The sequence below is a fragment of the Coloeus monedula genome, assembly GCF_965178545.1.
Source record: "Coloeus monedula genome assembly, chromosome: 1".
Classification (NCBI taxonomy): domain Eukaryota; kingdom Metazoa; phylum Chordata; class Aves; order Passeriformes; family Corvidae; genus Coloeus; species Coloeus monedula.
In genome coordinates this window covers 138,314,986-138,324,238 of record NC_138781.1, presented here as the reverse complement: position 1 = coordinate 138,324,238, position 9,253 = coordinate 138,314,986, and positions in this window count along the sequence as shown.

The window sequence follows — 9,253 nt, the reverse complement described above, 5'->3', positions numbered from 1 at the left end:
CTCTCTTGGTTTAAGTCTCAGGGTTGGTGTGATTTTCCTGGAGTCAGCACTTCACATTGTCACCAGCTCTTTGAGTTGAGAGTCAAATTACCTTCTCTCCTCCGCGAGGCTGAGGTGTAGCTTCAATAGATGCAAAGCACTTCCATCTTTAACCGTGTGCTTGAAACAGAAGGAACTACTGTAGAGGTGTAGATTTGCTTTACAGATGAGCAGGGACACGAGGGGCATGAGCCATCCTGTCAGCACTGGCTGGTGTGGGAGGACTCCTGGATCCTGGGGTGAGGCTGTAACTGGGCATCCCTTATCTCCACCATTTAGATGAGGGATGCCCCTGCTGGTTTTCCAGTGGGCTAACACTTACTAGCAGTGAAATACAGGGTAGAGCCAAGTCAATCATGCCACATGCCAAACTGCCTTTTCAGAACTAGGGAGAAAATGACAGCTTCAGATTCTGGTCCCAGGCAAAATACAGCAACAATTATGGCTTGGAAGTAGGAGTTCCTAAGGGCTTTGGAGGTTCACTCTGCAAGCCATGCAGTTTTGCTTGGCCTCTCAGGAGCCCACATTTCTGGAACATTCAAGGTTCCTGTAGCAAACAGGGCTGTTTGAGGTATCTTTGGAGAACTTTCTGGTAGAGCTGTTCTGCAGAAGTTTTTTATTTTTCAGAAATTTTTTTTTTCCAAAACTTTTTAAGGTCACTGCTCAGATGGTTGTTTTGCCCTCCTGGCAAAGCCTCCAGATATTACCAGACTGTAGTGGCTGAAAGTAGCCTTGAAAGAAGCTGAAAGGCAGGGTCCCCCTAACTCAACTACTTGATGCAGATCTGGAATGCTGTAATTCATTGCAGACCCATTATTTCATGTGATTCCTGACTGGGAGGAAGAGGGAAAAAAGGTTTCAAGGACAGAACTTCAAATATGTCACGCCCTGGATTACATGTCTGGAGCTTGTCTTGGATTGGAAAATAGTTGAAGAAAATAAGCTTTTTCAACCATAGGCTCCCTTCCTTTTGTTTTGTTCTTTCTTAGGCTGAGTGTGTTTTATGGTGGTTTCTTTCTTACTACAGATGTGCTTCTCTGAAGCAACTTAGCAAATTGTTTTTGTTGACCGGACATTTCTTGCCTGGCAGGAAACTGGTTTCGGTGGGAGAAATTACTCCTTTACTGTTTGTTTGCTTTGTGTTCTTTCTTCTCCTTGCTTTTAATCCTGGTCCCTTGTATAAACTCTACTAGAGTGCTTTAAAGTTGGAGCATTTCATCAGGAATCAACATCTTTTGGTGAGTAAAATGGAATCATTGGAAGCATCCACTGGCAGTGCCATTAGCTGTAGATGAGGGTGCCAGCCACGTAAAATGTAAATGTCACACACCTGAGCTACGATCCCAGGCAGGCTGGCGTGGACCCCAGGTGACCTGTAGGACAGACACAACAGCTTGTCGATGTGTAAATTTGTAAAGCCAAGTCCCTGCTGCTGAATTTTTTAGGTTCCTTAGAGAGGAAAGAGTTGCTTAAGTATAAATCTTTATCAAGGTAGAATATCCTTAGATTAATGTCAAATTTAATTCCATCAGGTTTTTTCTTTACATCTAAATTTGATAATTTTTATTTCTTTACGTTTGAAAAGTAATACTTGGAAATGTTTTCCTATGTATGAATGCTTTCTGCTGCTGTGTAGCCCCACAGGGAGGTGAGAGGAAGACTGATTCCCAACCTTGTGCCACAGAGCCAAGTGCTTGCCCATTGCACTGAGTGTTTTTTAAGAGGCTCATTGCAGTTTAACCTTCTGAGACAGGTTATTTAAGCTGTTTGGCTGCTAATGCTAAGCCATTTAGCATCAGCATGTCTAATTCCACTCCTACTGCCAAAAGAAACTGGAGAACCCTTCTAGGTCAGTGAGGTTGTCTCTGGGTTGCCAGCAAGTGGCATTTCATGAATGGGAATTTTTCTGATCAAAGGATGTTCCTGGGGTGGCCAAAGGGGATACCAGTAAGCTTTGTAAAGAAAACACTGAACTTCACCAAAGCATCTTTTTGTGTTTTGAGACCTGGCAGCTTTTGTTTATGTGGCTTCACAGTTCCATTCAAGGTAGAGGAAGGTTAACTCCTCAGTGCTTGCAGCTGAGCTCTCACCCAGGCTAAGTGATGGAAGGCATTGCAGTGTGAGTTCAGGCCATTCACCTCCACTTGCTCATCATGCCATGTGTTGAGGAGCAGTGACCATGAGGGGTGACAGGCTCTTGCACTACAGCAGAACATTACTGAAGCAAGGTGCCTACCCTGTAATGGGGAAACAGAAGTGTAGGTCTGTTACCTAAGGCAGTGAACTCCAGCAATGAGCAATTTCCTCCTCCACGATGAAGCAGATTAATGGTCATTCTGCAATTCCAGCATAGCTTGACATGCCAAGGCATAAGGTTTCTGGCCAGCAGGTCACGCAGGTTTTACTTCCTGCTGCCCATCAGTAGTATTAAAGAAGTCTAACGTTTGCATAGCAAGTTTTGTAGACTATCCACCTTTTCCCAGTCTATTTTTGTCAGGCTTGAAATTCATTGTGTGCTAAAGCCCCAGCAAAACAGCAGGTTGCACAGCTGGGCTATAGAAACAGTTTATGTTTAAGTGTTAGGGAAGATAAGTCTGTGGCATTAAGTATTCTGGAAGATAAATAGCTGTTTTCCAAAGAATGCAAACAGACACTTTGTTGAGGTGAGCAAAGAAAATGCTGATGGCAAGACTAAAACAAAAGGAAGTAAGAAGGCGTGCTGAGAGAGATAGGGAAGTGAGGCAGCAAAAATTCAACCTCAAAGCACATAGGAGATTACACAACCCGACTTCCAAGCCAGCCCTCTGAGCTGGGACCATTCGAGTGACACATGCAGTGGGACCTTCCATGTTGTAGGACTGGGAGGTGTTTCACAAGCTGTCCACACGTGGACTTGACACATGAGAATTTTTAGACAGAATGCGACCTAGAGGAATGGTCTGGACTTAATGTGAAATGGGATCAGGTTCATTAAATGTGACCTTCAAAAGCACAGTTATATTTGTATCTTTTTTCCCCACCTTTTTCTAAATTAAGACTGTATCTGTTAAGCATATATCAGGCTTGTGTTACTGACAAAACTGATGAGATGTTGATGAAAATCTGGTTTTTCTTGTACTGCTATCCACAATAGAAATTTAGGTCACAAGTAAGGTCCTAGGGGAACCAGTAAAATGATGTCATCATTGGAGTGAAGATACCAAATGCTGCGCAGATTAAGACTTTTAAAGGGAGTGCCTAATTTATTTGGAGTTTTCTTAGCTAAAAAATCTGCCACTGCCTGGTGAGTGCTGGAGCATATCATCACAGGCTCAACAGTTTCTCCTTTTCCATTACTGCAGGAGCTCAAAATTATTATCCTGAGGGGTTGGTCAGCTAGGGGAGTTCTGCTTCAGTAACTGTTTCAGTGATACAATATGTACCAGGAACAATTCTTCCCTGCTCTGGAATCGGTCGTATATACAAGGCCCAAGGTTTTGAATAGGCTTGCAAAGTAAAATGAAAATCAGACTTGACATTCCCAGTTGCAGCCTGCTCAAGCCAAGGACAATCTCCACCCATCATGTGGGAGCTACCTGCCTGCTGCCCACCCAGTTGCCTTCCCTGGCTCCTGCTGCCAGGAGCAACTGCCAGGATAGACAAACTGCCTAAGGAAGCCCTGGGGCTTCTCAGCAGTGTTCAGCAGATTGGGAGAGAGGTGTGGGGTTAGGAAAGCAGAAGGCGATGGTTTTTCAAGAGGAGGAAGGAAATAGCTCTAATGGTTGGGGTGCAGTGGACAGTCTTCCTATGGTGGGGTAAACATAATAAAAGCAGGGGGAAAAAAATCTCCAAAGAAGTCCCTTGTTAAACATTTTTGCAGTACCTCATGTTCCAAACCCATGGAAATGTAAAGGATGGATCCAGGATGGTTTCTAGTCAAACTGCACTTAATTAGGGAAACCCCTGGAAGTCAGATGAAAGGCTAAAATGGATGCCCAGATGGCCACTTGGTGGTGACAGAAAATGTATGTCTGGAGGGGGAGGGTGGCTTCCAATGATCACAGGGATGAAGTTTGTGATGAGTTTGCAGCCTCCCAAGACTGTGCCTCATACCTCTAAAGAGCCACTGATTCATGAGTCACCTTCTCCTTTATCCTACTAATACCTGGGGACCGATAGCAAAGGGAAGAGAAAAAAAGAAGTTGCAGGGCTGGTTTCAGCCAAATAGGTGACTTAAAAAGAAACTTTACGCTAAAAACTTCAAACTAAAAAAGATCTGGATTTTCTATCTCTGAATCTCAATATTTTTCTTTTTTTCTCTTTTCTTTATAAAATGGATGAAACAAGGTGGCCAATTACTGAATTGCCTGTTCACTGGTAATTCTGTATATACGGTATTTTGTTACAAAAGGATAAGGAATCTTCTTCCCCAGAGAAGCTCAAGAGCTCATTCCCCTGGTTCTTTTCCTTAAGTCGTGCTGCTTCCCTGTCTCCATGAGCACCTGGAGTGGGTGATGTGTGTGTTGAGCACCTGCTGCTGACCACAGGAGAGCTCCAAGGGCTGCACCCCCAGCTGTGTCTCTCTTCTCTGAAACACTGAGCAAATTCCAGCAAAGCCATGAAGTTCCCCTCCCAGCAGGTAGGTACAGTGGATGCCTGAGGCATTTTTGCAGGTTAGTCAGTTAATGCATTATGGTCATTAAAGTTTGGGATGTGAACATCCTGTCTGAGGCTGACGCTGTGAATGACAAGTCAGCCAGGGAATGGAGAGCCAGTCCTGAGCCGTCATTGTCATCACTGATGCAGTATTCCAGACTGGTCCCCCAGGAATTCAGTTCGTTTGAACCTGGAGTGACAATGTGACTGATCTCCTTCCCCTGTTTGTCAGCTCCTCCTCCACCAGGGAAGGCACTGTGAGGGATAAACCCACAAGGAGCTGGATGGATTTCCTGCAGGCCTCCAGTGCAGACTGCAAGTGACACAGCTCACCCATGGAAGGCCAGCCAGAGAGAGGGGCAGCTCTCTGTGCTGCAGTCACACCAACCCTCTGCAGTGCTCTCTATGTTTTGTGGGATGATAATAGGGAATTACATTTTCTTGGAATGATAATGAGAAAGCCTAAGTTCTTCTCTGCTCCTACATGCTATCCCTACATGCTGTCCTTAAAGGTCACACCTGAGACATTGGCAGAGAAATTCAAGGTGGCTGTGATGCCATGATGAATTTTTGCCTTTTCTTTTATGCTTCTTTTATACCTTATAACTTCTGTATTCTTAGTGGTTTTTAGCCTACATTCTTAGACTTATTTATCAAGCTAGGAGACTAAACATCTTAGAAGCCTCACAGTTAGGGATCAGAATGCCCCAGACACCAAGGTCCTCTCCAGAACACGTTTTGTAAACTAAGATAGAACCATCCAGGGGAAGATTCCTTGGGGAGGGGGGGGCTCACTTGAACCTCTCATTGGGGAATCTTTGATGGATATGCTAATTAGTAAAACCTATAATGTTATACTTGATCTATTGTGTGAGTGCATTGCGGTGTGCATTGGAGTGCATTCCACCTGGACGTGGTGCACCTAAGGATCTTTAAAATAAATACAAAGGTAAAATCCCTTTTTCCCTTCTAACCCTGTTTGATTCTTGATTTTAAGACCAGGAAAAGGCATCAGCTGACTGCCTTGCTCCTGCTCCTATTCCCTGGCTAAAGAATGGAATTCAGTCTGCAGGGCTGCCAGGTTTGGCTTAAGTTCATATAAGAGATCTTTTAATTGAAATGTTTGATTAAAGCATTTATTATTCAAACAAGGAACTTCAAGATGTACTTAAAACCTTATACAAAATCACAGATATTTTTGAGGGAGTGTAAGCTGAATTTGGAACAGACTCCATATCACATACGGAGCAAAAGCTATATCACACTCTCCCTAACAAGGTTCCTGGAACAAATTAAAAAATCAATTAAGAATCCTTCATGATGAAATAAAATGTCCATGAGAGATGAGCCAAATGACCTTCTCTTGATTCAAGAAACGTCTGTTACACTCTGATCATAATTTTTCTTTTACTTGCAAGTCCTGCAGAACTGACTCTGATACTATTTCTTGTGACAAGATCCTCTTTATTTATGTCTTTTCTATCATGTGGCATGTGCTAAGGCTTCCAGTTGTGTTATAGACCGAAATGCCTTCCTATAAGACCATATGCATCTGACAATAAAACACAAAACCTGTCGCTGTTGCGTGCAGGGACAGCGAAGAACAACATGCACTCAGGTCAGAGAAGATGATCAAAGCTGACCTTTTAATGCCAAAAACCATCTTTTTATAGCATGGATTGCAAAAGAAAAATTACATGATTGGCCCATCAGTCCAAGGTGATAGGCTAAGAGGTATAACCACCCATTTCAAAATATTATTCCCAGTAAACTAAAAACAATTCCACTTCGTTCTCACAACAGCCCTGCACCTGCAAATGTTTACCAACTAGCAAACGGTCAGAGAGATAGCTTGCGTGAGAACAGAGACTTTCACATGAGACAGTAAAAAGTGGAGAATTTTTCTCTGCTAGCCTCCTCAGCATCTACAAAAATCCACCAAAATAACAAGAACCTATCAGACATTTTAATGCAACTTCAGTGGTGTGTTACAGCAAGAAATAAAATCTACCTTTCAAAAAATGAAAATGTTGCTCATGTTGTTGATGAAAAACAAGTATTCTTGTAGTTACTTAAGAGCTACTGTTGAAACTATTTGACACCCACCTTCAGCTGCCTCTCTGAGGAGAGCCTGAGGATGCTATACAGAAGTCCGACTATTCTGTAGCTGAGGAAGGAGTACTGAGAGAAGGGTGTGTTGTTTCTCAGAATTCTCAGAAGATACAGAATTATTTGAGAGAAGAGGAAAACTTCTCAAGAGATGTTTCTCCTGTTGATAATGGTAGCAAATGATGTGCTGGGCTCCACAGGGCATAGCAAACACATGCCCTCGGGGCTTATGCTCTCAGCTGTTGTTCAGTGCACCTGCAGAATTCTTCCAGAGGCTGAACACCACGCTGAAGTTCATTTCTCTGTCCATAACTGCCTGGCAGCTCCATCTGCTATGTGTAACCGCAGTGGAGAAATGTCCAGAGACCGAAGTACTAAAGCTTTGGTGCTTGCAAATGAGCACTGTTGGCCATTCAAACTGGAACTTTATTTTCTGCATTAAATAATGAATTCTAGCTCTTGTGGTAGAGCAGCAACATGTTTTCTGTCCAGAATGCCCAAAATCTTTCTTTTTGCCTTGATTATAGGACAGCATCATTATCTATCTCCTGACAGCAAGTGTCTGGTGTGGTAGGTCACGGACTAGAAAGATGTCAGGCTCCACATTTCAACACCACATCCAGCCCAATGGAGCAGTTTTGAGCCCAAAGACCCCTGGACAGTATTCCTCAGCATCAGACCATAGAAGAGGCCATGGTGCCAAACTGTAAAGCATCTAACTTTCGGACTTGGTGCTGTAGATGGGGAAGGCAGAGTGGGAGTGTTCCCTCCACTTGTCTCCAGGAGCAGGCTTCAACGTGGCCCCCTCTAAAGCCAACAGAAAAGAATGGGTCCCTCTACATGGGTGACTAATGCTGTGTGTAACAGACACTGGGATCTCCTGGAGATGCCCTTCCCTCCTGTGATGGGCAAGTGAACCTGTGTTTCTGACAGCTGAAGTCAGAGGAGCTGCCCCTCTGCATCTTACTCATGCCTGCTCTGTTTTGTGTGTGCAGCCTTGTCCATCATTGCCAGGCTCTGTGTGTTTAAAGGTCCCTGTCCCGGGAGCAGGCAGCTGTGGCACTGTTCTGGAGCTGGTGTGCATGAGGAGCTCCAGAAGGGCACCTTCTGCATGGCTGGAGACAACAATACAAGGAGCAGGGGGATTCTTAACCCTCTTGTTTTTATAACGAATTCCCTCACTGCCAAGCAGTGGGGAAAGTGACTCCTGCAAAACCCTCCAGGTTTCTCTCAATTCTGTGCTTACATGGCTGAAGCAGGAGGGCAGCGGAGCCACCCCTTGACCGGGTTGGTGCCTGCACTGACCCCTGTGCCTACAGACACCCCAGGGCCTCGAGAAGCTGTTTCTTGCCAAAATCATAATCACTGAAGAAACAGAGGAGCTGTGCAGACAATAAACCTTTGATTCAACCCGTCATACATGCAAATCCAAATGCTGCTGAGAGTAAGTGTTCAAGCAGAAAAAGCACTTGGGAAACCTGCAAATGGGACCTGGACATGTTTTTCTTATTAATTCAACGCTGTCTGCAGCATGTTGGTGCTACCTGCATGGAGTGGTGCTCACCAGGACACTGACCTCCTCTCCCCTGCAAAATGAAGGAAAGGAGCCCTGTTTCCCCACACAGCCCCCACACAGCCGGGGGGAGTGGGTACAGGCCAGGTTCGGAGGCTGGTCTTTGTGCTGTGCTGCGAGAAATCCCGGGCAGTGAATCGGCTGTTTCTGAAATCAGCACGGGCCTTGCTGTTACCTTTCAGAGAAACTATATTGGAAGCTCAACAAGGCAGAAAGCACGTGCTGCAAATGGAGAGCAAAAGCATCATGGCAAAAGCTGTAGTTTACACTGCAGGGAAAGACTTACAATCCTGCTGTTTCTTTCCCAGGAGGACTGGACTATCCAATGCATCTCTTCATCTGGTTTCACAATCAGAAAACTGATGCAGCTGAAAACCAAGCTGCATCTTCTACTGGGTGAGGTCCCTGATCTCAAGGGCATGAGGCACAGCGTCAGCACCGGGACTAGGGGATGACCCTTTGTGATCACAGCCCATTAGGAAACAGCCTGCGTGAGGAGCTTGATTCTGCAAACTTGCAACAGCCACGTGCAGTACTCAGCTTCTCCATCCAGTGGAGCAAAGCCATATTTTGTGTGAGCATTTATGATCTAAACCAGACTGATTTGTCCATGTGCCACTCCTGTGTGAAGCAGAGGTCGCTTGCTGCTGGATACTGTCCTGCACACACTCTACTCCTGTGTAAGATATAAATTGAGGCTAAAAATGTTTACAGTTTTTTCTATTCCTGAAAAGAAACTAGGTTAGGCAATAAAAAAGCACTTTGCTTCATTATTTTTTCCCAAAAGGAAAGAGGAAGGTGAACTTTCTGTTTATAGACCATACACATGAAGGCTTTTCTTAAGTGAGTTTATCTCATCCTCGTGTTGTTACTTAATGAAAACAACATGCTGGTGAG